General features: G+C 55.6%; 1 long non-coding RNA gene across 1 annotated transcript; it reads left to right on the forward strand.

Moving 5' to 3' along the window:
- Positions 1-6,481: 6,481 nt before the first annotated feature.
- On the forward strand, positions 6,482-9,992 carry LOC132022818 (uncharacterized). The gene is made up of 3 exons (XR_009405741.1): positions 6,482-6,696; positions 6,802-6,902; positions 8,469-9,992. It is a non-coding gene; the product is annotated as an uncharacterized LOC132022818 (long non-coding RNA).
- Positions 9,993-25,797: the final 15,805 nt, after the last annotated feature.

The following is a 25,797-nucleotide window of genomic DNA, read 5'->3' on the forward strand; positions in this document are numbered from 1 at the left end:
ATCCACTCGTTGAATCCCACATCGCTCTGCAAGATGCGTGTACACTGTCCTTATTTTGCAGACGCAGAAACTGAGGTTCAAGGTAGCTAGGGAGCTTGCCAGAGGCCACATAGCCAGTAGCTGGCAGACCCCAAAGCCAGCCCCTTAACCTGCGGCTAGGCTGTCCACTGGAGGGAGCAGGGATGTGAAGTAGGATGCAGCCCCGATGAGCCATGAGGCGCGCGGGTGTATTTCCTGCCGCGGAGAGATGCTCTCAGGGCTCTGGGGAAGGAAAGAGCAGCCACCAACCGGAGCTTCTCTGGCAGCCCTGGGCCCGCCTGCCCCTACAGCAATGATGAAACGCGCGCTCCAGTTCACTACCGTCCCCGGCCGGCCTTACTGGGCCTCTCACCAAGCTCTGGGGAGGCATTTTAGTTTGTTGGTAGGAGCCACGGGTGAGAGTCAAGTGGGGACCATGGCAGGGGCCACATCAGGCACACATACGTTTTCCCGGCCCGATGTCTAACTAGAGGACATTCAGGCAGTTCAAGCCCTGAATGGGCGCAGAGAGGGACAGCTGCGTGGATGGAAGAAAGGACAGAGTCAGGGAAGGAGGGACGGATTCAGAGGTCGAGGGATGGCAAGACAGACAGATGGAGGGTTGGAGAGACTGCCAGCCCCCGTTCCCACTCCGCAAAGTCAACTTTGCCCGAGAAGAGCGTTTAGTGCAAGGGTTCATGATGCAGCGGTTTGGAATCAGACAGACTCAAGCTTGAATTTGAGTCCTTACAAGCTGCGTGACCTCGGGCAAGTCACTCACCCTCTCTGACCCTCAGTTTTCCTATCAGTAAAGCGATGGAGAGCGATGGCTCGTAGCGCCTCACAAGACACACTTGGGAAGAGCACTTAGGGCCAGGGAGAGGGACGAGCCCTGGGGTGTGGGGGGCAGTGCCTTGTCGCTACCCATGCTGCTCCTGCTGCTCTGCCTGCCCGTCCCGAGAAAACACGTCCGTCTCTGAGGAGGCTCAGGGTTCCCCACCCCTCCAGTTCCAAGGAGCTCAGGAGCTCAGGGGACCCACACGGGTAGCATCGCTTGCTGCTGGCCCAACCCCCGCGGGGCAGGGGTCAGCCACCCCGGGCTCCGTCTGCGCTCCGTGGTAGAAGCAGAAGGCCCTCGCCGCCCCGCCCAGAGCAATCCCTGTTATCGGGGCTCCGGTCCTCACTGCGCCTCGAAACCTGCCTCTGGGAGTTTCTCAAAACAGCCCTGCCCAGGCCCCACCCAGGATCCCCATCTCCGGGGGTAAGGGCCAGGGCATGGCTGTGTTTTCAAGAGCTTCTAGATGATTCTAGGGTGAGGCTTGGCCTGAGAACTGTCATGTTCAGTCCTTTTCAATTTTTTTATGTTTCCCCCTGGCCGTTATTTTTTTTCTGTTTTTCTCTTCAGTTCTTTCAGAGATCGGAAAGGACTCTGCTCTCTGCGATTAGAGGAAGAACTCACATTTGTTTCCTTTTTAGGGTCTTCATGGTTCAGTTTAAAAAATATTTTTTTGGGGGGTGGGATTATGGACATTGGGGAGGGTATGTGATTTGGTGAGTGCTGTGAAGTGTGTAAACCTGGTGATTCACAGACCTGTACCCCTGGGGATAAAAATATATGTTTATAAAAAATAAAAAATTAAAAAAAAATATTTTTTGGTGAATCCTCTTGGAGTACAGCTGGTTAGAGCAGGGGAGCTGGGGGCCTCCATCTTTTTCCTTTACATGGGCTCTGAGGTCCTCCCTGAGTGTAGCAGGGGGCTGACTTTCAGGACAACTTAAACTGGGTTAAAGAATAACATGAGTGCCGGAGTGCCCGGGGGGCTCGGGTGGTTAAGCTTCTGACTCTTGATTTCGCCTCAGGACAGGATCTCAGGGTCGTGAGTTCGAGCCCGGTGTCAGGCTCCCCACTCAACATGGAGTCTGCTTGAGATTCTCTCTCTCCTTCTGCCCCTCCCCCCGCTTGTGTGCTCTCTCTCTAAAATAAATAAAATCTTTAAAAAAAAAAAAAAAAGAATAACACTGCTTACAAATCAAAGCAAAAATGTAAGATTCTACTTCCCACCCTTAGAATAGCTAGAGTGAGAAGCCAGTCAATACCACATGCTGGCAGGTGCTGGCAGGTCATTGATGGGTGTGTGTAGGTATTGTGGGAATTGATAGGTTTGTGGGTGTTGTTGAGTGTTCATAAGTTGGTAGGCATTTGTGAGCATTGTTGGATGTTGGTAAGATGGTGGGTGTTGGTTGGTGTTGGTAGGTGTCGGTAAGTTGGTGGGTGTTGGTGGGTAAGAATGTGGAGGGGTTGGAATTCTACTGGTAGAATGTGCGGCAGAAAACAGCCCAGTGGGGCTTCAGATGATTAAACAGAGAGCTGCCTCAGGACCCAGAAATGCCACCCCTAGGTGTCTACCCGAGACGAGTAAAAGTAAACAGCCACACACACCGAGACGCGTAAAAGTAAACAGCCACACACAGCCTTGTCCATGAGTGCTGGCTGCAGCTCTGTTCATAGTAGCCAGAATGTCCATCAGTTGAAAAATGAGTGAAAAAATATGGTCTCTTCATACGACAAGAATATTATTCAGCCATAAAAAGGAAGGAAATGCTGAGAGATGCTGCAACACAGACGAACCTTGAGGATGAGATGCTGAGGGAAAGAAGCCGTTGTGGGGGCCCGTCTTTTGTGCTCCCCTTCCCACGATGTGTCCGGGATAGGCCAGTCCGTACAGGCAGCGAGTGTACTGAGACAGTGTAGTGGTTGCCAGGGGCTGGGGGGCACCAGGGCTGGGGGCATGGGGGACAGGGGCACGGGGGTTGGGGACATGAGGGACAGGGGGGCACTGGGGCTGGGGCGCGGGGGAGGTGGGGGGTGCCCACCGCTCACCGGGCACACCTCACCAAGCAGCTCTTCAGAAACCAGCAAGGCAGCAATTCTGGAGAAATGAGGAAAGACTGAAAGAATATTCCAGAAGAGAGCAACAGAAATCACCGTGGGAAAACCCAGAACTCTGGGGGCCCTCCCTGCTCGATGGATGCGTGCATGTCACTTCTGTTTTGAATGATGTGTTGGAGAGTTACCTCTTCCTTCTCGTTTGCACCCGGAGTCTCTGCTTAGCCGGCCCCGCGGGGTAGAGCTCCTGATCAGGGGCAGGGGTGGCCCTCAACAGGGAAAGGGTTACTGTGGGGGGCTGTGTCCCCAGGTCGCACAGGGAGGGAGGCGGCCAGCTTCCTGGCACTGGGGAGGGGCCAGAGGGGCCCAGCCCTCTCCCTGACCTCCACCTACACTCGCCCCTGAGCCCCAACCTCTGGCCCTACGGCCTGTGTGTGGACACGGGGACCAGCTCCTCCCCAACCATGAGGTGTGACCCTGGGGGTCGGGGGCTGGGATGACAGGTGCACTCAGGGAATTCAGGGCAGGACGAGGGGCTGTGCCTAGTGAACACGAACTTTTCTCTTTGAACATGGAGCCACAAATGCATACTGCTCCTGTAGATGCTAAAACAACAACAGCGACAACAATCAGATTAAAAATAAATATAATCTCACAGTAAAACGCTGGAAGGCAGCAGAAGCCTGCCAAGTACAGTGAGAAATTACATCCGAGGCCACCCGCTGGAGATAACATTGGTGTGTGTCCCTCCAGATTTCTCTCCTAGGACAGGGTGACACAGACATAAACACTCTTCAGAGGACCTCGCTGTTTTTTGGCTTTTCTGCTCGGTTTTGTGGAGCACAGCGCACTCATGGGTTCTGCGTTCCGTGAACGGCGCTGACACGCGTCAGCTCCTGCGGTACAGACTTTATTCTAGGCTCTGCTGATAGTGCCGGGAGCCAAGTGGACAGACTCCTGCCCCCAGGGGGCTTTCTAGCTCCCTGGGAGAGATGGGCAATCAGCAAGGAAACAACCAACCAACATCATCCCAGGGCACGCCTGGGTGGCTCAGTCAGTTGAGCCTCTGCCTTCGGCTCAGGCCATGACGTCAGCGTCCTGGGATCGAGTCCCATGTCGGGCTCCCTGCTCAGCATGGAGTCTGTTTCTCCCTCTGCCTCTCCTCCCTGCTCATGCTGTCTCTCTCTCTCTCTCAAATAAATAAATTAATTAAAAACAAACAAACAAACAATAACCAAGATCATTACAGAACCAGAGAGGAGCTGGGAAGGAAGGAGATCACAGGGCCTTTGCACGGGCAGGTTCCTCTGCCCTGGAGTGTGTTTCCCACAGAGGCTCATGGGTTGTGCCCATCCCTTCCCTGCTCCCTCCCCTCACTCTGCGCCCTGCTTGCCTTCCCCCTCCGGAGCAACCTTCGGGGTTGGGCATCTCAGTGTGTTTCTTTGTTTGCCCATTTAATGCATGTCTCCCATTTTGGACTGGGCGCTGGGGTGGATCAGGAGCGTGTCTGACCCATCTCTGAACCAGCCGCGGTGCCAGGGCCAGGCCCATGGAACATATGGATTCTAAAGAATGTAAAGGAAATAATCTTTCAAGCTGAGAAGTCACCTGAGGCAGCGTGGGGCGTGTCTTCATGAGAAATTTCATGGGGGACATGGGTACCTGCCCCGGGCACGGGACCCGCCAGCAGCAGACCTGCAAAAGGCCCTCAGAAATCCAGACCCCGGGGAAAGGAGCAGAGCTGCCTCATCTGGGGGCCATGGGGACAAGGAGAATCGACCCCTTCCCCGCCTCTAGACTCTCCTGGGTGATCAGGGGCGTCCATGGGAGTGTGGGATGTGGACGTCTCCCACCAAGCTCCTCTGGGGACAGCCTCACTCTTCTCCGAGGCCGTCCGCACTCAGTTTTGACCATATTTGCCTCAGAGCCAAGTGGCCACCCGGTGGGGCCGTGGTATAAATATCAGTTTATTTACTCTGTGTCCCAGTTAAGCATGCTTCCCAGTAACCGAAAGGCTTCCCTGTTTCTCTTGCATAAGTTTGGAAATGCGGCCCCCGGGGTAGGAGATAGTAGCATGGGGCTCAGCTGGGGAGAAGTTTGCTGGAGGTTCTAAATCACCTTTGCGGGCTGGCCTGGGACTCTTCCTCCCAGGCCACTCTGCACCAGCTTCCCTACCGGAAAGGAAAACAGCAAATTCTCTGTGAGGTCGGACCTCCCACCTGCCCCCTTGTGCTCAGGTCGCTGTGGGCATTTGCCAACTTTCTGTAACTGTGCCCTCGCTTTCCTCTGGGGAATCCGCCCTGGGCCCCGGCTGGTTCCAGATCCTTCTGCCCTTTCTACAAATGCTCATGCCTCTTCTGGCCCAGGCACTGGGGGTGCAGCAGTAAAAAGATAGGTGTAGCTACTGCCCTAATAGGAGCTCGCCTTCTCAGGAGAACAAGCCAAGAAATCACTGAGTTACAAATTTGTGAAGGAAACAAACAGGGAAGTGGCTGGAGAAGAATCAGGAAGGTCCAGGTCAGAGGTGGGTCCAGCAGACAGCTCACTAGACAGAGGTCATACACAGAGGCAACAGTGGGAAGAGCGGTTCGAAACAGTCACAGCATGTGCAAAGGCCCTGAGGTTGGATGTACCCAGCCAGGATGGAGGGTAGGGAGGCCTGCACAGCAAGAGCATGGTCTGGGACCAGAGGCCGAGGTTGGCACAGCGGCTAGGGAACTGGGTAGGGATGAATGCATTAAGCCGCTCCCCCCAGCCCCCCACCAAAACAAAAGCAGGTGCCCAGCGTGGCTTTGGCACAGCTTCCTACGGGTTGGGGTTGGGAGCATGGGGCCTGACGAGGAGCGCTCCCTGGCGTCTTTGCTCTCCCCCCTCCCCTGGGTACCATTCCCCCAGCATCTCCATGTTCGCTGTGATGGAGCCAAGATGGTCTCGCCAGCATGACTTCCGCTCTTGCTTCCGCCTGGCCGCCCAGAATAGTGTTTGACATCTCCCTGAGGTCCCCACCTGCCACCCCCAGCTGTCTCCGCCCTCCCTTCCTCCCTGAAGAGGAGGGGAAGCGCTGCTGGTCTTTGGCGGGGACGGGCTGCGGGGGTGGTTGGTTTAGTGGATAGGAGGGCACACACGGGTCCCAAGGAGCGGCAAGCCCCAGCGCCCCAGCCTCCTTTGCACCCTGGGCCAACTGTGGGCTGGCACCTTCCTGCTGGGAATAGTGGTGGCGTTTTCATCAGGATAGTTGCACAGCTTCTGTTCCCCAATGTCTCGACTAAGCGTCACAGAGGCAAGTATGTCCCATCCTGTCCCATGCCCAGTTTTCTCCCTGGAAGCATCTGGAACCTCCAGTTTGGACTCACCTGTATTGTGCCTGCTGGTCTCTCCATGCTCGCCCAGATCAAGGAGCCACACGCAACCTGTGAGGTGCCCTTCCCTGAAATATGCCTTGAAGGGCCATACTTTTAAAATTCATTTTCCAAATTCAGTGACCTGGCAAGAACCTGCCCCCTTACCCAGCCCTGTGGTTTTCCCGCTCCTTCTGGGGTGTCTACAGGGGCTCACGTAGGCCTCCGACCACGCTGAGAGATTGTGGAGCCTTCCCTGTTCTTCTTCAGCTGTTCGTGCCAGCCCAGGCTCCTGGGAAAAGCTGCCTGCTGCCCTGTCCCCAGACACGAGGGCCAGTCCAGGTTTTGGCCTGCAGGGACTCCAGCCTGGGAGCTGCCCAGGGGCCTCAGGGCGAGGTTGAGGCTCCATGACAACTTCACTAGTTCAACCCCTCCCTTCAAATAAACACATCGGTAAGTCCTTTCTCCATTTGTCTAGTAAACAAGTATTAAATACAAGGTCCTAGTGGTAAGACTGAAACTGTGGAAGTCATCATGTGAATAATTATTTAATTTCAGGCTGAGAAACACTGCAGAGAAGTGCGGAGCGCTCCCAGGTGAGCCTCTGTCTCAGGACCTTTGCATGTGCTGTTCCCTTTACCTGGACTGCTCATCCCCAGGTACCCACAAGGCTCTCCTCTTACCTTGCTCTGTTAAAAATCACAGCCCCATGCTCTGTGCTCATTTTTCTCTGTAGCTCTGGTCACACCTCAAACCAACATTTACCAGTTATTACTGCTGGAACATTTCTTGTCTGTCGATTACCTGTACCCCTGGGGGAGTATAGGGCCACAGGGCAGGCATTTTTGTCTGTCTTGTTCCCTGGTCTGTCTCCAGTGCCTAGAAAAGTCCCTCAGTAAATGTTGAAAGAATGAATTACCTAATGGGGAATGTGACCTACTCAGCTAATCGGGGACGGGGTGGGGGGGGCGAGAGCGTCAGGGGACATTATCCCCCCACTGGGGAAAGAGGCAGGTTTTGTGGGACCATCGCTAAGAAAATGAATATGCATACAATTACATGTACAGCATGAGGGGCCAGAGACCCACAGCTAGACTAGCGTCAGGGAAGGGAAAGGCACTCCAGGCAGAAGAAACAGCCTGTGGGAAGCCCGGCAGCAACTGCGAGCCAGAGAAAGACAGGGAGAAGGTCAGCGTGGCCACAGCTCTGCCAGGCGTCCAGGAGGGGCTGCGGAGCCACCACGCATGGCCAAGAAATGGTGGGGCATGGCGCAGCAGCGCTCTGGTTTCTGCGGGATCCTAGGGCGATCACCCGGACCTGTGACCTTTAGGTTCCAGGGGGACAGGGCCCTGGGCCAGCCACCACTTTTCCACTCCCGCCACTGGTGAAGCAGAGGGTGGCTCCAGCCGCAGCCGTCCCTGTCAGCACCCAGGAATGTGTCTCCCCTGCCTTGGGGACCCAGCTCACCCCTAACCCACCTGGAAAGCTCCCCCGAGGCTGGGCTGCTGGGGGCAGGCTCCCCCTCCTTCCTTCCCCAGGCTCCACTCAGAATAAAAGCTGGGGCCCTGGCTGGGGACTTGTGCCCTGGCCCCAAGCCACTGCCAGCCATTTGCATCACAAATGAGACTCAGGCTGTTGGGTTCCAGCCAGCCGGCCTGGTGCTGCCCTCAGTGACTTAAGGACAGGAGCCAGGAGCCAGCTGCTGCCTCCGCTGCCCCCTCCCCCAGCTGCCTCACCACACCCTCTGGGAGATCCAGCCGTCCGTCCACAGCCGCTGGCCAAGGAGGGCTCTCCAATGTCAGGGGAGCTCAGCATGTTTTCTCTTAGCTCTCAGCTGGGCCTCTTAACAGAGGAGGGATCTGAGGCTCAGGGAGGGGGATTGGTATCCCCAAGGCTGCTCAGCTGATACCCCGCAGAACGCGGACCGGAACCCATGGACTTCCACTCCAGAACCCTGCACTGTGAGGTGCGCCACCCCTCGAGGCTCGTCTGTGCCTGTCCACCGTGCACTGCTGGGGGAGTCCGCGACCATGTCAGCTGTCAGCACGGGCCTTTCTCCCCTACACGGTCAGGGGGAGGGGGTGGCTGCTGCTCCTTCTACACCAGAGCCCCCTATGGATCTAACATCTAGCGTGCAGCAAGCACTCTGTGTTTCTGAAGCAGACAATTGGGCAAATCAGTCCACAGACTTTGTTTTCAGCCCAGGTTGTGCTTTCCCCCTGCAGGTTCTTTCCAAGGCAGAGCTGAATCGGTCTGGCCCTCAGTGGGGATGCTGGAAGGTTCTCTGAGGTTTGTCAGTGACTTACTTGCAGTGGGCTGGCTCAGACTCCTGCCTCAGGGCCCGTGAACCTGGTGCCTAGGGAGGCCCCTGTCTCGCTCCCCTGTCTCTCCCTGGCTTGTCCCCTGGGGTTCTTCTCTACCCCAGGACCTTTGCTCATGCTGTCCTTCTGCCTGGATGTGTCCCAGCAGTGGCTGCTTTTCCTCCCATAGGATAGGCTTTGTTGTCACCTCCTCAGAGGGGTCCCCTGGCTGCCCTATCTAGCTGGAACTCTCAGATAGTCTCTATCCCTTCCCTGTCTGACTCCAGAGTCCTGAGCATGCCCTCTGGTTGTTCTTCATTTATTTTCTTGGATTGGCCTGTGTCCCTTTCTGAATGAAAGAGGGAGGCAGATGCAGACGCAGAGAAAAACAGAACATGTGTGAGAGCGACAGTGTGACTCACAGGCAGAGACACGAACAGAAACCGAAAGAAAAGCAGGAACAGAGTCGCGAAGAGAGAGCGAACCAGAGAAAGTGCCATGCGGGGGATGGGAAGGGGGACAGGGGCCCTCCTTCTGGGGTGAGAGAGATGTTCTGGGACTTGCTCGTGTGACAGTTGCACAACCCTTTGCAGACTCCCAGCCACGGAATTGTGTGTGTGTAAAAGGGCGCATTTTATGGACTGTGAATTCTCTTTTAAAACACGAGAGGACATCGGATAAACCCAAATTGAAATACAACGTACACGATACGGGACTGACCCTCCTCAGACATGGCAAGGCCATGAAAGACCAGAGAGGAGCAGAGAGCCTCCCCAGGCTGCCGGAGACGGAGGCCATGATCACTAAAGCCTTGGGCATCCCTGAACAGGAAGGGGACGTGACAGGGGGACATTGGTGAACCCCAAACAAAGTCTGTGTTAGTGCTACCGCATCCACGTGGCTGTCTCGGTTCCGACAGTTGAGCTATTATGTAGGGCACTGATATTAGGAGAAGCTGGGGGACCGGGATATGCATTTTCTTTATACATTTTCTGCAAGTTTAAATTATTTCAAAATAAAAAGCTGAAACAAAGAAGACAGAAATGACAGAATGTGGCAAGGGACAGGGGACTGCCTGTCCCGCTGGCCCAGCAGGGACCACCAGCCCAGGCCTCTGTAAAATTGAAGCCTGGACTGGGGAGAGGGGCAGGCTGTCCTGCCTGTGGTCAGTCTCCTCATTACCGCGGGAAAGGCTGCTGAAAATTCAGGGTGATTCCTCTGACTCATCTAAGGGACTCGGCCGGGGTTGGGGCAGCCTTGGGTGCTCCGCTCCACCCACCCGTGCTTGTGTCTGAGTGTGTCTGCTGTGGCGCACGCCCCCCACCCCCATCCCTGGGTACCTAGCAGCGGACTCCTACAAAGCTTTGGGGGTCCTTCTGCAGGAGCCAAAAACCACCTGATCTCGCTTTCCTGTGAAAGTGACCAAGTGGCAGCCCCATGCCAGGGTCGGGGCTGTGTCACATGAGTCCTGGCACAGGACATTCATGTCCGATTTCTGTCCCCCTTGCTGGGCTCTGGGCTCCTGGAGGGGAAACACTTGGAAATACTTGGAAATACTTGTTTCCCTGGAATACAGCCCTGGGCCAGGCATGCAGTAGGTGCTCAATGAATGCTCGTGCATTTCTGAGGCACCTTACTCACAGGATGATAGTAAAAGAATAGGTACTTTCTAATCCAGTGGCTTTGTTACAAGCTTTTGAAAGTGGTAAACTCTTAGAAAATTTAAAAGGTACGGAATGCTTCCGAAAACAATAAAACCGCCAACCCCGAATTAAACATTCTTGTGATTTTTGTCACATTAGGGGCTAATCTTCTTTTCTTCAAGAAGTGAAAGGTTACAGATACAGCTCAATCCTGCTTTAACTCCCCACCCAGAGCCAGCCTCGGGGGGAGAGAGGATATGGGAACCTCAGCCTCCCACCCTGGTCTTTACCCAGATACAGATGGTGACTGTCCACTTAGGACCTTGTCCTGTGCCTGCCGCTGTGCCTTGCATGTGAGCCTCCGCGTGCTGCGTGTGCTGCTCTGACGTTGTGTCTTCCTCTCCACAGCAGGTTGAGCTTGTAGAGAGGGATCCATCCTTGTAAGGAACCCCCACCCCATCTCCTACCCCCTTCTGCCCCCTGGGGTGCATCCCCCACCCATGTCACCGGTGTGGAGGGGGCCTCGGTAGTCACGTGGGACTCAGAGGGGCCCTGCACCAGGGTTAACTTCGCTCTGCTGTCTCCATCTGGAATTTCCTAGCTTCTTTTGAGCAAGGGACCCCACATTCTCATTTTGACTGGCCCTCGCCGATCTGACAACACGGAGCACCGACCAAACCCCATCCTGCGCCAAACCCCATCCCCGGCCAACCGGTGGTGTGGGCCTCACCACCACTGATCCTCCCCAAGACTCTCTGAAGGGCGCGGTTCCCATCAGCCCATCCTGCAGACGGGGAGACTGAGGTTCACAGAGTTCCCGACTCTGGTGCCCCTGCCTGAACCACCATGGGACAGCCCCTTGGAAGATCGAATCTGGTCCAGATCCCTTTCTCTTAAAGCAAGGTGCGGAGAGGGTGAGGCTCACTCCCATGGACATGCTCGTGGGAGGCAGAGCCTGCTCCCAGGCCACCCATCAGCCAGGAGCCGGAGGCCCCCCAGCCTGGCGGCTGAATTCATTTCACACATTTCCTCTCCCCATGGGGACGGTCTCAGTGAACAAACCCCAGGGCGTTCATCAGAGCTGCCACTTCCTCTCAGACCTGCCTTCTATAATTAGACACCAGACCTCACGATCTGAGCCCGCTGAGGAGGGCCGGGCCTGCGGCTGCTTCCGGCCCACAGGTTTCCACATTCTTCCCCAAGAGCCCCAGAAAGCCTGGGGGCAGGGGTGAGTGCAGGGGTAGGGGTGGGCTCAGGGCCCGAGGCCCATGGAAGGGACCCTCTCTGGCTTCCCTGGCAGGCTCTCCCTCTCCCTCGCAGCCATGAGGGAAGTCGGGATCCATTTCTAGAAGCCGGGAGAAGCACCCTCATCTCATTGGCTCACTCGTGGAACTCGGGGTTCCAGATTGTCTCCTGTGTGCCCGGGGCTGTATTGCCCCATGGAGCTGAGACATAAGTAAACATGTCTGTAAATGAGAAACAGAACCAGAGTGACTCCAGGAAAGGCAACGAAGTTGATAAATTAGGCAGATGGATGGAGAAGGGTCAACCCATCCTGCAGACGGGAAGACTGAGGTTCAGTGAGCTCCCAACTCCGTGACGGGCGGGGGGGCACTCCGGCAGCATGGTCGGGGGCCCCAAGGGCATGAAGGGCCTGGAATGGGACAAGAGATTGGAGGACGACCGACGGTGGAGGGGACAGCGGGTGCCGGGGTTGGGGGCGGGGCAAGCTGGAGAGAGGGGTGGCTGAGGTCCAGCAGGTCCCCGTGCTGTGGGCCACCAAGATAGGGCTGGGATCCAAAGATCGGGGAACGCCACCAGACAGCGGACACCAGCTTTGTTTTGCTGGAGTCTAGACCAGGGCTCCTCCGCTGGGGGCGGTTCTGCTCCGCAGGGACACTGGGCAGTCTGGAAGTGTCTTCGGTATCCCAGCTAGGGTGGGAGTGGTCCTGGCATCTAGAGGGTGAAGGTCAGCGACACTGCTCACCCCCCAGCGGAGCCCAGAACGGCCTCAAGTGTCAGTGGCGGGGGGCTGGCCAAGGAGGTGGTGACCAAGGTGACCGTGGAGGAGGAGAGAGGCAGGGATTTGGGGTGTACGCTCAAGGCCGAGTGGACAGGACACGGGCGACAAGCACACTGTTGAGAAGGAACGTCATAGGGAACAGCCCGCAGGGAGAGGCAGGGAGAGGCCCCAGCAGCAGGTGACAGGCAGCAGAGGCCGCCCTGGAGAGCCTAGGGGGAGACTGCGGGGAGACGGAGGCAGGTGCACAGGCAGGCGGGAAAGGATTTTGAATTTGGATGAGGAGGTAGGATAGGGCTGGGGAGCAGGCGGGGGTCACATCCTGCCTGGCTTTGTGGGCCCAGAAGAAGACTTGCCCTGGCAGCCTTTAAATGCAAAGATGTTCAGAGCACTGGACGGGGAGTCCAGACACTGGGTTTCATCTTGAATTGGTGCTAACTGGCCAAGTGACTTTGGAAAAATTACCCTGGGGGGCCCCAGTTCCGTCTCTGTCCACGCTGCCGTCCTATCCCCCCAGGGGGCTTCTGGGCAAGGTCTATGCAGTGCTCGGTATTGGGACCTAGGATGTGCGTAGGTCGGGGATGTGACTTGTCCTTCTGCTAAGTGTTTAGGAGTGACCCCCCAAGAGCTGTAACCTCAAGTCTCAAGTGTGGGTGACCCCCAGAACCCAGGCAGTGGGTCTTCACCCAGCTCAGGCCTCACTGCCAGGTGGGCACGGACTGCAGGGGTGTTCCAGGGCCATCTCCAACAACAACCCCATGTGGTCACAGGGTGCCATAACAGCAGTGAAGTTGGGGGGGGGGGAAGCAATGGCACCCCTACTGTTAAGGATGATTTTGGGGTCCTTGGATGATTCCAGGTGGTAGAGGACCCAAGAAGGGGTTCTGGGTGTCTTGCCAATATAGCACCAGGAGCCCAAGTGATCAAGGAATAGAGAGAGGCATCACCATGTCATGACTGGGTGGAGGGGGTTATTCTGACCCCATAGTTTGGAAGGAAAACTTCTCGGGACCCAGGGATTCCTGGAAGAGTGGGGCTGGGGTGCAGGATGGCAGTTGTCGGAGCTATAGGAATGGAGTCTGTTACCCTTCTGCCTCAGCAACCGGCTTGTTGCTCTAAGAATGCCATCAATTCTTCTGGTCCCCCATTTCTTCCTCCCCCAGCAGCAGTGCCTGCAACCCCAGTCCCAGAAAGGGATTTCCTCAAGTGGGGAGGCTCTGAAGACACTCTGGGGAAGGGAAGGCAGGGGGTGGTGTGGGTGGGGTAGAAGCTTTCACTGCCATCCCAAGCTATGACCTTTCCCCTCTCGCTTTCCTGCTCCTCAGATGCTTCCAAATGTGGACCTGACAAGGGACAGTCGCAGATGCCCCTTGAGAAACATTCAAAGGAGGCCACCAAACCATTCATCCCTGAGGAATTAATAGCCAGCTGCTACATGGAAGAATGCACAAACTTGGAGGCAAAGAAAGAAATGCAGACAAAGCCCCTCTCCATTTTGATCAAATTATGAAACAGTTATAAAGTGATAAAACCCGGTGCTGGCAGGGATGTGGAGAAAACGACACATCAGCTTCGCTGTAAACACATTCCGATCTGGAAGGTCAATCTCCGGTGCAAGGAACAAGTGCTGAGAAACCGCACAGGCCCTCTGACCCAGCGTTTTGTCCTTTGGCAACATGTCTCGGTCCTCAGGGACAAAAACATTTACAGTTGCCTTTTTTAAAAGTGCGGAGGGGTAGAAAAAACAAAGACCAAAAACCCCAGATGCCCTCGGCTAACATTTGTGGAGTGCTCACTCTGTAAGAAAAGCTGAACGTGTATTTGTTCTTCAGTCCTCGGAGAGCTGTGTGTTTTCTGACCCCCGCACCGCAGAGGAGGACCTGGGAGCACATGGAGTCCGGCCCCGTCTTTGTGGTCATTCAGGTGCTCAGCGGCCAAGCTGAGGTTTGAGGGCAGGCTGCCCTGTGCGCTCCATGCGCTTCCCCCGCCCCCCACTCTGTGCAACTCAGAGAGGGAAGGCCCGACCCCACACTCCTGTTCTATAGCATGAAGGTTGACTTGTCCACCTAAGAGAAGGTGACATGTAGCTCCGTGGGCGTGTGCTGTCACCATGAGGCAATCCAAAGGATAAAAGGGCTTCTTTCTGCTTTTGCCGGGTGCTAACTGTGAGACCGCTGCCTGGCAGGCATGCCCCGGCCTGTGGTTCTGGAATGTGGGCGAGCCACCCTCCTGGAGACCTGCCGTTGGTGTCGGTCTTGAGATAGCTAGTCCCAGCCCACAGAGCCGGCCAGCAAACGCACTGTGTGTTTGCCCCGGGAACCAAGCCAGCACCCTTCACGCTGCCTTCATGGGAGCGGAGCCCTGACCTAAAGCCTAGAACATCTCAGGGCTACCCCGGGGGCAGGAATGCTAGCGGCTGCCTGGTCAGAGGGGCTGGACGGAGGGCCGCAGCCCAGGCAACTCTGGCTTCAAGGAGATCATGACGTTTTAGAGAGGGGTCACAGGGCAGAGCTGGGAGATCCTCCGTCTCTTGAGCAGGGCACAGGAGGGGACTCAGCTTGGTGGCACTTGAGAGGCTAGTGTGAGTGTTGACGTGTCTCAGACTCTCAAGGAACCGTGGCTCCTGTTCTTGGGGCCCGGCCTCCCTGTCTCTAAAGAACGGGCCAGTGCAGATGGGTGTGTCATAAACGTGGGCCCCGCGCTGCCGTGGGGTGGGCAGGCGCCCGGGGAGGTGGCCCTTCCCTTTCAGTGGCTTTCCTGTCCTTCTCAGTTCGGCTGGAAGCTCGGCGTGTCTCAGAGGCTGGCCCGCCCTTCCGAGCCCCCTTTATGGCAGAGACAGAGAAGCCTCAGGCCCAGGGGCGGGGGCAGGCAACAGTATTATCTATGGTTTGTCTCCACTGTGCTCATTTTCAGGGCTATCTTCTATTAGAGGCAGGTGATACTGGTTTCCCACTGACATTGTTGATAGAGAATTTCCTTTTGAAATAAACTTATATAGGTTAAAAAAAAAATAAGAAGAGCCAATGTAAATATAAGTACAAAGCAGGTGGCAGGTCAGAGGCCGTGGTCAGAGCCCTAGAGCTGGTCTCAAGTTTGGGACCTGCAGGCCATGGCCCTTCTTGGTCCCCAGCAAGATCAGCCCCAATAGTGTGGGTTTCACCAGCCTGGTCCCTCCTCGCCTCTCCTCGGTTCTCACCATCTGGGGCCTGGGGTTTGCTCCCCACCTCCGCAGAGTGCTCTCTCCTGCACGGGGCCTGGGTCGGAAGCAAATGGTCCCAGGCTCAAATCCTCGCTTGACAGTTAGCTGCTGTGTGACCTGGGGCAGCTGTCTCAGCCTCTCTGGGCTTTGGTCCTTCTCTGCACAGAGTTAACAGCCCTTTCTCCCCAGGATAGCACGAGATTTCCAGGTGGTGACGGTTGGCTCAGAGCCTGGCCTTCAGCAAACCTCCGGCTACTGCCGGCTATCCTTGCCTTCCCCTTTAATAAACGGGCCAACTGAGGTCCAGAAGAGGCTCAAGGCCCAGAGCCCCTAGATTCAAAGGCGGCCTCCGTGCCTCTGAGTCTCCCCACTGCGGAGACGAGCCCGCCCTGCTTGGCCTGTTCCCGGGCCTGCTCCCGCGTTCTGCTTCCCTGGCAGGCAGCCCCAGCCCTCCCTTTGTCCTGCTGTCGCCGGCTGTCCGGGAGCAGGTGGCGTTGCCCCGGTGCCGGTGGGAGGCTGAGGCGGGCAACACAGGGGTTGCTATTTGCTTTCCTCTCCACAGCCCCTTCCTGGTCTGGGCGGACACGGGCGTGGGGCCAGGTGTGCGGGCGCGGCGGACCTGGATGTCTCCCTTCCGGTCCAAGCTACCCAAGCCCCTGAGTGGGCCACCTGCAGGGCAAGTGATGACCATCTTGTGCCTGGACGGAGGGGTTTCCCGGGAAACAGGACTTGCGGTGCTGGACAGGGCAAGTCCCAGGCACAAGAGGGCACACTGTTCCCCGCTCTGCAAGAGGCCGTGCGTGGGGCGCAGTGGGCGGGACGGCAGGTGGAAAGGGGACGGGGTCAGCCATGCCCAAGGACATGGCGCGGCTCCCCTCTGGCCCCGTGCCTCGCGGGGTGGGGGAAGGAAGCGGGGGCAGTCTGCACTGGCACTGGCTTTGACATAAGGCAGAGCCGAGGGAGGAATTCCTGTCCTATCCCATATTAATGACACAGCACCTCATTTCTGCTCTCAGAGCCTCAGTTCCTCATCTGTAAAATGGGGATAAGGATTCCACTACCATCACAGGGATGCTGGAGAATCAGAAGAGAAAATGAACATACAGCACGTAGCCAAGTGTAGACATCTCATACATGACAGCCCATATGATTACATTAGATGTCTGCTTAAAATGCAGCATCCCGCTACTCTTGGAATAAAACCCATCCCTGCTCCTGACATGAATCTTTGAAGCTCCTGGGATTGTGACCTGTGCCTGCATCTTCTGCCCCAGCCATGTTGGCCTCCTGGCTGGCCTGGGCCTGACCATGCTTCTCCCTGCCTCAGGGCCTTTGCACATGCTATTTCCTCTGCCTGCAACACCACCTCTGTTTTTCCCAGGACTGCTTCCTTCTCAACTTTAGGCCTCAATTTAAAGATTGTCTGCACAGAGAGACCTCGGTGTGCCTTACTTGACAGGATGTTTGTTCTTTGGGGGACAAGGCATTTCTTAGCGGCTTCACTGTGGTTGCCCCAAGCCTAGGTGGATGCCTGGCCCAGAGCTGAGCCCAGGGCGCAATTGTGAACACACTTGTGAACAATGCACACTGGCCTGCGCAGGCCCCCACAGGGTTGTAGGAAGAGCCCAGAGTCCTAAATCCCTTTCCTTCTCTGATCCCTTGGCTTCCTCATCGGTCAGCAGGGACGCCAGGAAGATCCAGCTCTTTGGGGCCCGAGAGGCCTGGATGAAGTGACAAAGACGGACCTGTCCTTCCATGGCAGCCACATGCAGTAGAACCCCGAGGCCGGCAGCAACCCCCATGGTGACCTCATGGGCACCCTCTGAACCCATGTGCTTTCCTGCATCCTCAGTCCAGGGGCAACGTGCCACGCACACTCACTGCCGCTCCAGACACAGAGGCCCCGTCGGTGTGCTCCCTGCCCAAGGCCCCCGAGGGAGGCAGCCCCGAGCCCGCTGCCCGAGCTCACCGGCCTGGCGCACCACGTGCCCTCGGCCCTCCGGGACAGTCTTCTCGTGGAGATTCCAGAACATTGTCAGAGCTGTCAAACAATTTCCCTGCCAGGATTTTACAAGAATCCAAGGCCTCGCTGCCCGATGCCAAACACCCTCTTAAGACAATACGTCCAGGGCCTGTGGGCCCGTCCAAGCACCGCTGCCTCGCCTCGGCCATATATAGGCAAAAGCTGGGGAATCCCTCTCCCATCCCCTGGGCTGCGATCCCAGGGAGGCCGCCACAGCCCGGGCGGGACCCTGGGGATCTCGCGCGTCCCAGACCGCCCACCTCCAGCCCAGGAGGCCTGGGGAGGAGGACAGGTGGGCGGGAGCAGGCGGTGGTGCCCCGGCAGCTGCAGCCCGAGTGGCAGGACCATCGCAGGCTCTGACCAAATAAGGCCTGGGCAGCGGGGCCTGGCCAGGCTCGCGGGCTGCGGCGGGCTTGTCTGCTCCCCGCTTCCTCCCACCGCACTGTCCTGCCCGCTGAGCCTGAGGCAGCGAGCAGAGCCAGTGGGCCATTCAGCACCCCCGGGAGAGGAGCCTCCGTTTGGGATCCTTGGAATGTTCTGTTTGGAACCTTCAGGAGCCCCATTTAGAACCTTGAGAGTCAAGATTCCCCGAATTCCTGCTGCGGCCACGGAGCCCCTGCTGGGCCCGAGGGAGCCCCTGCTGGGCCTGAGGGAGCCCCTGCTGGCCTGCCTTCCCGCAGTGCACGTGTGTCCCTGTCCTGGCCCCTGTGGTGTTCGCTGGTTCATGGCCCCTGTGGGTCACCAGTCACGCCTTGCAGCCCTTCCTGGTGCCTGGTCTGTGAGGTCAAAGGGTGAGGCCAGCCAAAGGGCTGGGGCGGGGGCCTAGGGACTCTGGAGCAAAGGGACCCTGCCCCACCCGTGCCCGTGGTGAGGTGGGGGTGTGAGCCGTTGGGGGGCAGGGTGGACCTCCATCCCTGTGAACCAGCTTGAGCAGTCCCCTGGGCCACAAGACCCCTGCAGGCAGGGACCTGGAAGAAGGGATAAGCCCGCTGGGGGGCGGGGGGGTGGGCGGCGCCAAGGGGACCAGGAGGCTTGTCGTACTTCAGGAGCCGCCGTGGAGCGTGGAGCCCCTGAGTCTTCCTGCCAAGGCTCTCTGCCTTGGCAAGCAGCTTCTCTTCTTGGAACCTCAGTGTCTCATGCTTAAAATGGTATAATACAAACCCGACCTGGGTTTGGCTGCGGGGATTCGATGGGATAAGGTGCCGAGGGCTCGAAGGGGATCCTGGGCCAGGGAGGGGATGCCTCCTTTCCTGGGAGATTGGGGGAGGCGGGGGCTCTCCCTCTGTCCCGGACGCCCCCTCCCCAGCTTTGTGCAGCCATCCCTGATTTCTCAGTAGCCTGGGCGGGCTGGAGAGGCACTTTACGGTCTCCCGAGCAGGAAGCCTGTGGCTCGGCGTGACCAGCTGCTGCGTGTGTGAGCACGCGTGAGTGCAGGCGAACGTGTGTGAGCCTCCATGAGCCCAGCTGTGCAAGCAAGGATGTCTGCAGAAGGCTGGGCACCTGGGGCCCTAGTGTGGCCATGAGGAGGCCAGGGATAGTGAGCGTTTCTCCACCGCCTCTCCGGAGGCAGATGTCTCTCCGGAGGATCTGAGCATCTCAGGGACCCAGGGCTCACCTGCTGGGCCCTCAGAACCCCTCTTCCAGGATTGGCTACAGAATTGGGGGCCCAGAAACTGTGCAGCCACTATTCAGAGAGTAGCAAGTCTTACAAGATGGCAACAGCAGAGCATTAAATCAAGCATGGGGCCCTTCTGAGCATGGGGGACCCTGCATGAGTCCTGGGGCCCTGTGCCCTCCCTCTCCCCAGCAGCTTGGGTGTGTGGCCTGGGCCGGGTCCACTGGACACTTCAGCCTAGCCGTGGCGGTCGGGTCAGCAGGAAGGGTTTATAAAGTCTCTGAAAGTGAAAGTGACCCTGTCCCCGCAGTCATGGCCAGGAGATCTGCCCCAAATAAACATGCTCTCCCTACAGCTCTCTTCAAGCCCAGAGTAAGCTTTGCTCCCACAGACCGGAGGCGAGCGTGTGCAGCTCCTGCTGCGAGCCAGCCTGGCGGGGGCTGGCCGGGACGCTGCAGACAAGGCTGTCTGTGAGCTTCTCACCCCCGGGGGGGCCAGGAGGGCCTCTGCTGGACGGGGCAGCCTGGCAGAGCTGCGGAGCCCTGGAGGGGGAGGGCACCAGACGTCCCGAGAGCCCAGAGCCTCTCCTTGGTGCGGTAAAAGGGGGCTACCCCCTGGAGGCTCCTGCAAGGGGCTTGGGGCTTGCCACCCTCGTGGCTGCCACCCTTTGATGCTGGCCCTGGGGGGACAGGGGACGCCCCCACCTCTCTGGAAAGTTCTCTATGATCTCCAGAGCCCACCCACCTGCCACTTGAAGGTGCTCACTGGGAACTGGTGGCTGCTCTGTTGGAAACACAGAGATTCCACTCAGAACCTTCTGGATGGCCCTTTCAGGGTAGGGAGTGGGCTAGCTCGTTCACCAGCATCTCTCAGAGCCTGGCAAGACATTGGCACAGAAGGGAAGAGCCATCAGCTTCCTGTGGGGGTGGAGGAAAGTGGAACGTTTCTCAGCCAAGAGCGTAGAACCAGGAGTTGGTGTTCGACGCCCTCCCCTGAGGCTGGGATCATACCCCACGTGGCTTCTGCTCCTTCCACGTTTCATTTAATGGAAAGCTTCTCGTGCACTTGCCTATTTTTTGATGTAGGATGAGCCGTGCGCCCGGTGGCTCTCTTGCCTTCTGCGATTTCTTTCTTTAAAGTGGAGAGAGAAGAAATAGGCTCCCGGAGACAATCGACCCAGAGCTTCTGGGCAGACTTCTGTGCTCTAAAGTAAACTTGTCTTTTCAATTAATGAATCAACAAAGATTTATTTGGCACCAACGGCATGCCACGGCCAGCACTAGATACCAAGAAATTGGATGAAAAATGAGCTGAGGAAAATCCTGCACGAGGGCAGCTAGGTTGGTCTCCTGTGTAATTTACAGAGGCAGAGTCCAAAGCTCAGAGAGGTTGTGTGTTAGCTAAGGCCACACAGCGTGTGCATGATGGTCTCTGGATGGCAAGCATGTTGAGCTGGAGAAATCAGCTAGGAGAGGCAGGAAAATAGGCAGTCATCAGTGTTTAGGACTCAGGTTTTGGTGCCAGAGAAACTCTGTTCAAACCCTGACTCTGGGACCATTCATCCACCCAAGCCTGGGTTCCCTCACCCTCCGAGGGTTGTGCTTTGCTACATGCTAAGGCTAACCTACCTCTTAGAGTCTCAGTTGTTCATCTGTAATACGGGAATGATAAGAAACCTGCTCATTCCTTTGGTCCCTCAACAAACATTTATTGAGCACCTACTATGTGCCACACAGCGTTCTAGGCGCTGGGATACAGCCGTGAAGCCAACAGCCCCCAGGGCTTGTTTTGAGAGTTAACAGAGGTAGGAGGGTGACAGCGTGCCTGCCCAGGCTCCCTCTGTGAGCCGGATGTGGGGCAAGTCCCAGCAGTGGGGTCAGGCTGCAGGTGGAATTCAGCAAGATGGGCCCCGGTTCTGAACCTGCCGGGGAGCCAGGCCAGGGGCCCAAGGGGAGCAGGGAGAGGACTGGGGGCCAGAAGGAGGGCACGGATGAGGGAGAGGAAGAGAGGCGGGGTCGCCGTCACTGCCACCCTTCTCTAGGGAGGAATGGCAGCTGCTGGACACTGGCTCATTGGCCCGTCCCTGTGCTCAGCTCCGCACCCGCACATCCTGTGGGCCCTGACCACTGCCCCTGAGGCACGGGCCTCATGTGGCCAAGGCAGCTGAGGCTCAGCTTTCGAGGACGGAGCCTGGGTGGCCTCCCTCCACAGCCTGATCTTTTATTTATGAAGGTGATGACACAGGGAGAGAGAAGCAGAAGGGAAGGGAGGTACTTGACAAGAAGGCCAGCTTACATCCTTGCTCTGGAGTACTCTCTGGGCCCTGCCTCGACTTCCCCGAGGAGAGGGCCCGGCTCCCTATCTAAGTCTCCTGGAGGAGTTTGCTCCCAGGACTCAGGCTCTGCCCAGCCCACAGGCAGGTTTTGGGCTGGCCCAGGACTGCCGGGCGTGGCAGGTGTTCATCTCCCCAGAACATGGTGCCCCACCTTGGGGTTCATTCTCCGTAGCGGGGAACCTGGCCTCTCTGGGAGCCCGCAGAGGCTGTTTTTAGAGCTTACAGCTGGTTTTTATCATAGCGGCTGATATGTACGTGTAGAAACCCTGGGCTCGTTCTGCCAACACTCTGAACTGACTTCGGAAATGAGCAGGGTTGGTGTTGATCAAATGGGAGCTCGGGGGAAACCACAGGCTGACGCAAGTGCCCCATCCCTGCTGGATTCTGGGGAAAGAAGGAGGGAAAAGAGCCAGACCCAGCCAGGAGGTCTCAAGGTGGGTGAGAACGGGGATTAGATATCTTCCAAAGAAGGTGTACATGACATTTCGGAAGCCAGAGTGGGATTTTTAGCAGCTTTGGGCTTTGTTGCTTATTCTCCTTCTGGGAGGTAGCTGAATATAGGGGTCGAGAGCACGGGTTGTGGAGTCCAATGAGCCTGGCTTCGTATGATTATAAGTGTATCATCTAGCTGTTGCTGTGTGATAAATGACCCTTAAACTTAGTTGCTTAAAACAACACGATTTGGGAACTCGGCAACTTAGTTTAACCATCCCCTGGATGGTCCTCAGGTCTGAGTTGGGATCCTTCATGTGTTTGTGGTCAGTTGCTGGGTCAGCCGGAGGCGCTGTTTCTGGGGAGCAGCTGGCTATCATCCAGGTGATGGAGACAACTGGGTAGCGAGTTCTCTGACAGTCTTGTTCTCTTGATGGAGACAGGAGTCAAAGACAGAGAGAGACAGAGAGAGAAAGAGAGAGAGAGAGAGAGAGAGAAGAAGCATGTAAGGCTGTGTGAGCCTAAGCTAAGGTATGGTAAAAAGTCATTTCCAGCAATTCTGGGATCCAAAGCAAATCACAAGACCAACCCAGATTCTAGAGGTGGGGAAGTAAACACTACCCCCTTTTTTTTTTTTAATATTTTATTTATTTATTTGACAGACAGAGGTCACAAGCAGGCAGAGAGGCAGGCAGAGAAAGAGGGGGAAGCAGGCTCCCCGCCGAGCAGAGAGCCCGATGCGGGGCTCGATCCCAGGACCCTGGGATCATGACCCAACCCCAAGGCAGTGGCCTTAACCCACTGAGTCACCCAGGCACCCTAACACTACCCTTTAAAAAAAATTTATTTGAGAGAGAGAATAAAAGTGGGGAGAGGGGCAGGAGGAGAGGGAGAGAGAATCCGAGGCAGGCTCCCCACTGAGCACGGATCCTGACATGGGTGTTGACCCCAGGACCCTGAGATCATGAGCTAAGCTAAAACCAGGAGTCAGTTGCTCAACCAACTGAGCCACTCACGCGCCCCTAAACTTTGATGGCTGCATCCGCAAAGTCATTTGCAAAGTGTTTTATATACAGAGAGGGATAGAGAATTAAAGTCTTCAAAACTCAGTATATCACACTGAGTCTTATGTAGCTCCCTGAGCCTCAGTTTTGTCATTTGTAAAGTGAACAACATGGCTGTTGCATGAACTAAATGAGATGATGCTTGTGAAGTCATTAGCGGGGTGCCCAGTACAGAGTAAGTGCCCAGAGCTGGGGCTGCCAAAATCTCTTCAAGGGAAGGATTGCTCCTTGCCCCTCCCCTACCATCTCTGTAAAACTTGCCTTGAGGGTGAGCTGCCTTCTGGAAGAACACTCCTAAATGAGAGCCTATAGTTGCAAGAAACCCACTAGGGCCAGGAGCCTTTTGTTAAGTATTTCTTCCACTGTCCCAGTTTGGCTGGACTGATGTTGATTAAACATAGGGACTTACTAGCCACTGTCTGTCTGTCCTCCAACCATGTAAGTATCTTCACTCCTCTATTCAACAACACCAGGTACATTTATGCACACTCCTATTCATGTGTGTGCATTCACGTACACACTCACCTGCACATCCACAGGTGCACATACACACACACACACACACACACTCACAGCACACATGCCTGTTTATGTGCAGACACACCTGGCATTTCACACATTTACATAGACACACCCTCCTGCACACTCACACTCACACTCTCATGTGTACATTTGCATGCATGCATTCTGTAACACAACCACACACTCTGAAACACACATGTGCACACACATGTGCACATTCACACTCACAGAGCTCTCCTGGTGTGAGTTTCTCAGCCTCAGGTTATGGCCCTGCAGACAGAGAAGCTGGGCCCGTCCAAGGCCAGGGCCAGGAGACTCATTTCCACCCAGCTCAGCTACCAGGCTCTGAACCTGAGCACGTTCCTCTCCAGTTCTGGGCCTCCATCTCCTAACAGTGACACCCAGCATTTGTTGAGCATGCCTGACACATTCTTTTTTTTTTTTAACTTCTTTTTTTTTTTTAATTTAAAATTTTTTTATTTTTTATTTTTTATAAACATATAATATATTTTTATCCCCAGGGGTACAGGTCTGTGAATCGCCCGGTTTACCCACTTCACAGCACTCACCAAAGCACATACCCTCCCCAATGTCCATAATCCCACCCCCCTTCTCCCAACCCCCCTCCCCTCAGGAACCCTCAGTTTGTTTTGTGAGTTTAAGAGTCACTTATGGTTTGTCTCCCTCCTAGTCCCATCTTGTTTCATTTATTCTTCTCCTACCCACTTAACCCCCCATGTTGCATCTCCACTTCCTCATATCAGGGAGATCATATGACAGTTGTCTTTCTCCCCTTGACTTATTTCGCTAAGCATGATACGCTCTAGTTCCATCCACGTTGTCGCAAATGGCAAGATTTCATTTCTTTTGATGGCTGCATAGTATTCCATTGTGTATATATACCACATCTTCTTTATCCATTCATCTGTTGATGGACATCTAGGTTCTTTCCATAGTTTGGCTATTGTGGACATTGCTGCTATAAACATTCGGGTGCACGTGCCCCTTCAGATCACTATGTTTGTATCTTTAGGGTAAATACCCAGTAGTGCTATTGCTGGGTCAAAGGGCAGTTCTATTTCCAACATTTTGAGGAACCTCCATGTTGTTTTCCAGAGAGGTTGCACCAGCTTGCATTCCCACCAACGGTGTAGGAGGGTTCCCCTTTCTTGCCTGACACATTCTTAACTAAAACTCACAGCAGCCTGACAGGTGGGGAAACTGGGATGCAGAGAGGGGAACAGCATGCCAAAGTCACCCAGGCTTGCTGCGCTTTGAGCGCAGGTCTGGTCGGACTGCAGACCCCAGTCTTTCGGATACTTTGCTACACGGCTCCCGGGCCCTCTTCATCACAATCAGGGGACACTGTTACAGTCCCGTCTCACGGGTGAGGAATCTGGGGCTCCAGCCACACTGGGCTTCAGTCCCTTCCTCCCTTTCTTGTACCAGGTCCCCTCTGACCTCAGGGCCCTTGCACCTCTGCCTCTTCCCTTCGCTGGGTCGATGTTTGCTCATCCTGTGTGTCTCACCTCAAACTCCACTTCTCTGGGAAGCCTCCTTCTCCGACCCCTAAACCGGACGACACTATATGCATTTCCTACTACCACGTTCTACATGTGTCAGAGGTGCAGGGTCTCCCCCATCTCTGTGCTGGGTTTCACAAAGCCAAGTGCAAGATGCTGGCCAGTTGCACTCCCCTCTGGAGGCTCAAGGAGCCCCTGTTTCCTGCTGGTCTGGGTTGCTGGCAGGAGTCGGTGCCATGATTCGTGGCCCCTTCCTCCATCCTCAGGCCAGCCACATCAAGGAGGTCCTCAATCTGCTGTCTTTCTGCTTCTCTTTTTTAGTTTTCTCTTCCACTTCTTTTTCCTTGAGGCATAATTGACATAAACATTAAGTATGTGTTATCCTCCACTTTGAAGGATCTTTGTGGTTCCATCAGACCCATCTAGACAATCCAGGATAATGTCTTCACCTCTAGGTCAGCTGTTGAGATAAATAAGTCCATCCTGGGGATGGAAGGTACAGCGTGGTGATCGTAGTCAATAATACTGTATTGCATATGGCTAAGTTGCTAAGGGAGTAGACTTTAGAGTTCTCAGCACCCCAAGAAAAAAAAGAAAAATTTTTGTGACAATATATAGCAAGGGACATTAACTAGACTATTGTGGTGATCACATTGCTGTGGACACAAACATCAAATCATCGTGGCACACACCTGAAGCTAACATAATGTTACGTGTTCACTATCCCTCCATAAATAAATGTATAAATAAATAATTTTAATAATTAAATGTATTTAAAATAACGAAGATTTCCTCAATGTAAACTGAAATGTAAAATAAAATAAGGAGTAGAAATTTAAAATTCAAAAAAAGACATACACCGTCTTTGACTTGTTCCC

This window comes from Mustela nigripes, chromosome 7 (genome assembly GCF_022355385.1).
Source record: "Mustela nigripes isolate SB6536 chromosome 7, MUSNIG.SB6536, whole genome shotgun sequence".
In the NCBI taxonomy this organism is placed as follows: domain Eukaryota; kingdom Metazoa; phylum Chordata; class Mammalia; order Carnivora; family Mustelidae; genus Mustela; species Mustela nigripes.